Here is a 7,500-nt window from a genome sequence, read left to right on the forward strand (position 1 = left end):
AACTGGCTACAGATAAGAGAGACAAAGGAGGAGGAAGAGGAGGAGAAGGAGGAAGAGGAAGAGGAAGGTTACCGTAGGAGGTTGAAAACAGCTATTTAGAGGATACAAACAGGATGTCCTCTTCCTTGTGTGCGAGCGTGTGTAGCTTTCTCTTGTGTGTGTGTGTGTGTGTGTGTGTGTGTGTGTGTGTGTGTGTGTGTGTGTGTGTGTGTGTGTGTGTGTGTGCTGATATGAGGAGGAGGAAAAAGAGATAGGCAGAAACACACACACACACACACACACACACACACACACACACACATACACACACACTCACATGAACTTGTACTTCAAGAAGGTACACATAAACAAACATGCGATAAACACACGCACTCACACATCTTGCATGTTCAGAGAGAGAGAGAGAGAGAGAGAGAGAGAGAGAGAGAGAGCCAACGAACCAACCAACCAGCCAGTCTAGCAGTGCACACGTTCGCCGGTAACACACGCTTACCTGTCTGTAATTACGGAAGAGTTACGAGCTCACCTGAGGCAGCCGTCCCGCTCTCCCATCCCGCCGTGAGGGTGCATCGCCGCGAATGAGAATTAAGGGTTGTAAATACACAGGAAAAAAGTCACTTATCGCTCATATAAATGCAAGGATCGAACAGTCTTCTTCCTCCGCCCGTATATAGACCACCGCCGCTCCTCATTGTTCCTCTTCCTACTCCTCCTTGTCTTCCTCCTCCTCTTCCTCCTCTCGCTATTGTCTCTCAGGTATTTGTTACAGTTTTACAGCAGTCTTGAGTTTTAACGTTATTTTTGTGCTTTTTAGAATAGGTAAGAGGAAAAAAATAGTTGTCTGGCATATATTTGATTATATAGAAAGAACTATCATTTTGGGACAGATGGTACTGATGAATTTGTTACTATCTAAAGTTGTAGAAGTGTTAACGTTATGTTTGTGCTCTTTAGAATGGTCCGAGGAAAAAATAGCTATCTACCACATATTTGATTATCTAGAAAGCACTCCCATTTTTGGACAGTTACTGCTCAGGAATTTGTTATGATGTTAGAGCAGTCTTGAGTTTTATCTTCATTTTGTGCTGTCTAAAATGGTTAAGTGAAAAATAAGATGTTTAGTATATATTTAATTATCTAGAAAACACCCCACATTTTGTTTACTGACGTTTTTAGACAGATACGCGTCAGGAGTTTCTTACTTTTGGTATTAGATTTAACGTTATTGCGTAAGTCAGGAAACAAAGCTATCTGATATGTACTTAATCCATTCAGTACTGGAACTCATTTTTATCATGAATTTTTGGTTGGATTAAACGATTTTATTAACATTAGTTAGGATTTATGGAGGTAAGAAGATAAATGCCCACAGTTCTTGACTATTTTAATCCCGACATAAGTTTCTGAAGCTGTATAAAATCACCAAATAATAACCAGAATCAATATGGAAATGCTTCATGGTACTGAAGGGTTAATTATGTAGGAAACTGCCGTTGTAGAAAAATAAATAAAGCCCTGAGGGATTTTTTGACAGATTTTAGATATATATTAAACTTAACATTAATCTAGAACGGGACGAGGAAAATGTTGTTTATTATATCCTTAATCACTATTATAGTACCGTTTTTTTGGACAGCCACCGTTCAGGAATTTATATTTTTAGGTCATCATTTTAATTTACGTTATTTTACGCTATCGAATGAGTAGGGGGAGTTGTCTTATATGTATCTAATTATGAAGAAAGCACTGCTGATTGTGGACAGCCAACACTCAGGAATCTGTTACAATTTTACGGAGATCTAACACTTACCGTTATCTGGCAATGAGGAGAACGGGCTGAGGAAAAATGCACCTAGTATATATCTGATTATCTAGAAAGCACTGCCTTTTTTAGAAACCAGTGTTTAGATATTTATTGAAGTTTTACAGTTCTCTGAATCATGAAATGTAACCCTGTGCTCTCTTGAATGTGGCAGGAATAAGGTTTTCTAGTACTTCTTTACTTATGTAGGAAATTCTTGTAGTTTTGTTTAATGCTATATATAGACCACCGCGCCTCTCCCTTCTCCCGCTGCTGTCGTTGTTGGTACTGCTGCTGCTCAGAAATTCGCCACAGTTTTACAGTAGTCTGAGTCTTAACGTTATTTTCATGCTATCTAGAACGGACAAGAAAAAAAGCTACCTAATATATATACTCAGTTTATCTAGGAAGTGCTTCTGATTTTTGGTTGTGGTCTTATATAGAAAGAGCGATCATGCACTGCACTTTTGGTGTTTTAAAAGTTACTCTGCTTTTAGGTGATTTTTTTTTTTTTATGAATATCGATGCTTCACTGAGGTTTTATCTTTTTGGCCAGTCTTTTAAGGCTTGTTTTGGTTTCCTTGCAAATCGAACTTTTCTTCATATAAGTATAGATGCTTATTAGTGGACTTTTGTATTTTTTTTAAATGTTTTAAAGTTGGCGTTGGTTCTTTTGACAAATGTCTAATATATATTTTTGTTATGTAAACATCAATATTGCACTGGAATGTGTGTGTGTGTGTGTGTGTGTGTGTGTGTGTGTGTGTGTGTGTGTGTGTGTGTGTGTGTATATATATATATATATATATATATATATATATATATATATATATATATATATATATATATATATATATATATATATATATATATATTAGATGAGTGTTTTTTTTTTTTTTTTTTTTTTGTTAAAAGAATGTTACAGTAATGATCATTTTTGTATCTTTTAAATTGTTCGTAATTAAAATACTGTGTGGTGTTGTGCCTTCAAATACAAATAGTGAATGGAAAAAATCCAGAGAATAGATAAAGTTTGCTTACTTCCTTTACGAAGTAATGAAGAAAGGACGTCAATTTTCCCTCACAAAGTATGAACCAGGACGTGTATTTCTTAAGGTATTATTAAGCAACGTTTTATCTCATATTTACTCCCCACTAATCTCCGATACATTCTTGTAATGAGACATAATTGACAAGAGAAGTAAAAAGCAAAATGTAAACACACAAATCTCTTCACACATCAAAAACAAATGAGTTACATTTTCCCCAGTCCTTTCATTATATTTAGATCCACTTACATATATTAACTGTCTCTAACTACCACAAATTAAGACTTTTCCTGTTAACTGCTATAGCTTCCTTCTGAGAATGATAAACAGTTGTCTGGTGGAAATTCAGAGTATTATTTTGAAAGATTGACTATAATTACCCTACGGAAACTGCCATAAGTCAATAGGGACTTACGTGCTGATATGTTTATTAATTAAACATACCTGTGTATACTTATCTATCAAAATTAAACACAAATTACCAATATTCATGTCTGTCTGATCTCAGCCTTTGAACATACACAGTCTCTCCTTAGGCTTTAAAATCATATGCTTATTTCCTTACTAGTCTGTAAATGTGCTTCCTTATTTTCTTCTTTTGCTATAAATATGTGTACTTATTTTTCTTCCTAATCTTTCAAGGAATGTACGTTTTTTCTTTCAACCTTCCATGTCTGGAAGTTATCATCACCTTTGACTTTGTATACACGTGCTTATGTTTCTCTTGCCTCCCATTAGCACTTAATAGAGGTTAAAACTTCATATATTTTTCTTACAGTATTTATATCATCATACACCTTTCATTAGCATCGTTTTTATTAAAGTTAATACCTCTTCTGATTAGATTTTACTCATTACCCTCTATAACCTTTTATATACGTACTACTCATTTCTCTTCTGCCTTTCATTAACACTGAATTAAGGCTAAAACTTCCTTTATTATCTTATATCACTTATAATGTTATGCCTTTCACCAGCATCGTTTCTGGCAAAGTTAGTACCTGCTCTGAAAACTTCAAGCCCTCCCTAACAACTACTCATACCTCGCATACCTATCGTTAGTTTTGTCTATGGCTCCTCGTGTGTATAGCAGAGGGTGAGGTGGTGATTGAGGAAGAGAGAGAGAGAGAGAGAGAGAGAGAGGAACCATGAGGTGAAGCAATGACGTCACGAGTGTAAGCAAAGAGGCGGCTAAGTAATGGATCTTGAACGCTTCTTGTTGGGTGAAGGTATTTCGTTTTTTCCCCTCCACATCACGACTATTGCTCCTGTTACTGTTCTTCTTCTGCTTCTACTACTTCATTTTTTCTTTTTCTTCTGCGTCGTCTTTTTACTGTTCCTTTCTTTCTTCCTTGTTCTTCCTTCTCTTGCTATTCTTGCTGTTCTTCTCCTCTTCTACTCCCTTCTCCATTATGACCACATCTCCCGCTCCTAAGCCTCCTCCTCTTCCTCTCCCTCTTGTTTTAATTTCTCTCTTTCTCCTCCAGTTGTTATTATGTTCTGCTAGTCTAGGCAGGAAGAAAAGAAGTAAGAGGAGGAGAATGAGAAATGAGACTGAAAATGTGAAAGTATGAGTAGCTGAAGAGAGGAGCAGGAGGAGGAAAAAATGTGATTGTTGCAAGAGGAATAGAGAATAGTTGTTGTAGTAGTAGTGGTAGTGGTAGTAGGAGTAGTAGCAGTAGTAGTAGTAGTAGTAGTAGTAGTAGTAGTAGTAGTAGTAGTAGTAGTAGTAGTAGTAGTAGTAGTAGTAGTAGTAGTAGTAGTAGTAGTAGTAGTAGTAGTAGTAGTAGAGTAGTGAGACGAGAGAGTAAAGAGAGAGAGAGAGAGAGAGAGAGAGAGAGAGAGAGAGAGAGAGAGAGAGAGAGAGAGAGAGAGAGATGGAAGGATCATAGGGAAGTAAAAAGAAAAGAAGTTACGATATGTACTCAGACAAGGAAGAAGAATAAAGAGTAAAAAAAAAAAGTAATACATATTGTAGAAAGAAAAGGAAGAATAAGAAGAGAAGAAGAAAAGGAGGAGGAGGAGGAGGAGGAGGAGGAGGAGTTTACCGTAGTGGAAGTGGGAACGGTAATGCCTGGAGGAGGAAGACGAGAAAGAGGAAGGGAAGAAAAGGGAGCGGAGGTAACTACTATTAGGACAAGGAGGAGGAGGAGGAGGAGGAGGAGGAGGAGGAGGAGGAGGAGGAGGAGGAGAAGGAAAAAAAGAAAGAAAATAGAAGTGTGGGAGGTAAGGTGCTTCTTCAGATGTTAAACAAACACGAACTAAGAGTGACTGAAAACTCTACACGCTCTGATTTATTCTCTCCACTAACACACACACCGCCAGGCCCTCAGACACCTTGGGGGGGAGAGAGAGAGAGAGAGAGAGAGAGAGAGAGAGAGAGAGAGAGAGAGAGAGAGAGAGAGAGAGAGAGAGAGAGAGAGAGAGAGAGAGAGAGAGAGAGAGAGAGAGAGAGAGAGAGAGAGAGAGAGAGAGAGAGAGAGAACAGGTGGTGCTACGTGATAGAAACGATACCATTGAGATGCCTGGCCGCTACCTCGCAACGCTGCCACGCCCGCCTGACCTGGAAAAGTACTACGTAGCGGCGCCCGGCAGCTGGCTTGGCTTGGCTTGGCTGGCTGTCTGGCTGAGTGGCCGAGTGGCTGCTGTGTGAGTGGCTGCAGAGCGCGATACACAACAACAGACACGGTACACTTTACATAACAGAGCGTGGAAGAGGAAAAGCTTAATACAGAACCAGAACAGACACACGTACATACACTAGCAATAAAGTATCAGAAAAATAGAAAGGATAGGGACACAGTAGCGGGTCCTCACCATAACACACAGTGCTTATTGCCATCATCATCGGACTTAACACACCAGACCATTGAGGAGGAAAACTTCACGTAGTAGATGAAGCAGGACAGACACACGTACACGAACCAGGGCAGACACAAGTACAAGGGATGAAAATAGCAGTAGATAGAAGGAAGAATAGAAAGAATTAGTAGATAAAGATTAGTAAGGTAGAATAGAAAGAAAGAAAAATGTCAAGGTAAGGGTAGCACTGTAATCACTTAAGGACGTACACAGTAAATCCAGAATAGTAAAAAAAGGTAAAAGTGTATTAGAGAATATAAAAGAAAAGGAAAATCAAGAAAAAAGAATAGATAAAAAAGGACCAGTCGAAAAGTAAATACTGAATGAGACAAACAGCTTAAGGAGAAGGGTGGAGAAAGAATGGAGGTTAAAGGAGCATGTGGAGGAGGGAAGGGGAGAGAGGGAGGAGGGGGATGTGGAGCAAGACGGCATCCTCTTTGAAATCTCTATACCCCTGTTCTCCCACGAAGGCCCACCACGGAGTCCACCTTACCTCCACTCCTCGCCGTGACCCATGCCTCATCTCCACCTCCTCTTCCTCCACCTCCTCCTCCCAGACCTCCTCCCTGTCACCCATCTCCAACACTATATATATCACTACCATATATTTCTCCTCCCCACCTCCACTACCACCTATCCACATGTCCATACCCTACCATATATTGCTCCTCCTCCTCCTCCTCCTCCTCCTTCTTCTCCTCCTTCTCCTCCTTCTCCTCCTCCTCCTCCTTCTCCTCAGGTCATGGGAGTCAAAGATTAATGACTGTGTGAGGCTATTATTTGGTGCACTTGTGGCCCTTCCTCCTCCTCCTCCTCCTCCTCCTCCTCCTCCTCCTCCTCCTCCTCCTCCTCCTCCTCCTCGTAGGCGTATCATGTGGAGGGCGGCGTGGGCGTAAGAGGGAGGAAGAGGAGGAGAAAAGGGAAGTAAAGGAAGGGAGTGTTGTTTCAGTACCTCTTCCCCTTCCTCCATACACCTTTCCTTCCTCCTCCTCCTCCTCCTCCTCCTCCTCCTCCTCCTCCTCCTCCTCCTCCTCCTCCTCCTCCTCCCCTTCTTTGTAGAGGAAGAGGAGGAGTACTCATTATGAGGGAAGGAAAACAATGAATACCGGCAGGAAGGGAATGAAAGTTGGGCTTAGAGAGAGAGAGAGAGAGAGAGAGAGAGAGAGAGAGAGAGAGAAACCACATGGACAAACCGACAGACAGACAGATAAACGGACAAAAATTCGCAGTTGTTTATCTGTTATGTACCTCTTCATTTAGTATTAACTCTATCAAAAGCAGTGCAGTTATTTTGTTGTCAAAACAGTGCCAAAATTGTCTTATTAACACAGCAATGTTGACTGGCTCTCGTGCAGCTTCCCTCACCCCAAGTAGCCTCCAGAGGGGCTTAAAGTTTGTTGCTGTTTTTATTTATATTTCTCCCCCTTTCTTCCTTCGCAGTCCTACATGTTTGGCGAGTCTGTATAGCGCCGGTGACTGAAATAGTTACCCATTCAAGTTGTCGTTTTCTATTAAGGGAGTTCTAAGGCCAAGAACGGTGTATTAGAGGGTAGACCTGTTATTTTTTTTAGGGACTCTCGTTGCTGTTCGTCGCGTTTTTAATTTTGTTCATGTTAATCAAGCAATGTGAGGATGTCATGGGAGGGAAAGTACTTATTTGCTGTACTTTGTTTTTTTTTTTTTATCTTATTCATTTTGTCTATCTTTTTTTTTTTTTTTTTCAGTTCGTTTCGTGATGTGCGGAAGGCAGAACGCTGATGAGGGAAGAGGAGAACCATGAAAACAGAA

General features: G+C 40.1%; 1 protein-coding gene across 2 annotated transcripts in view; it reads left to right on the forward strand.

The window, feature by feature from the left end:
• The window catches only part of LOC123519008 (A disintegrin and metalloproteinase with thrombospondin motifs adt-2-like), a 321,375-nt gene that overhangs the window by 172,792 nt on the left and 141,083 nt on the right, over positions 1–7,500 (forward strand). For both annotated transcript variants that reach the window (XM_045280124.1, XM_045280125.1), the window contains exon 5: positions 7,437–7,500. This exon is cut by the window's right edge and continues 6 nt beyond it. The gene's annotated coding sequence lies outside the window, so the exon portion shown is untranslated. The remainder of the gene's footprint in view (positions 1–7,436) is intronic.

This window comes from Portunus trituberculatus, chromosome 44 (assembly GCF_017591435.1).
Source record: "Portunus trituberculatus isolate SZX2019 chromosome 44, ASM1759143v1, whole genome shotgun sequence".
Classification (NCBI taxonomy): Eukaryota; Metazoa; Arthropoda; class Malacostraca; order Decapoda; family Portunidae; genus Portunus; species Portunus trituberculatus.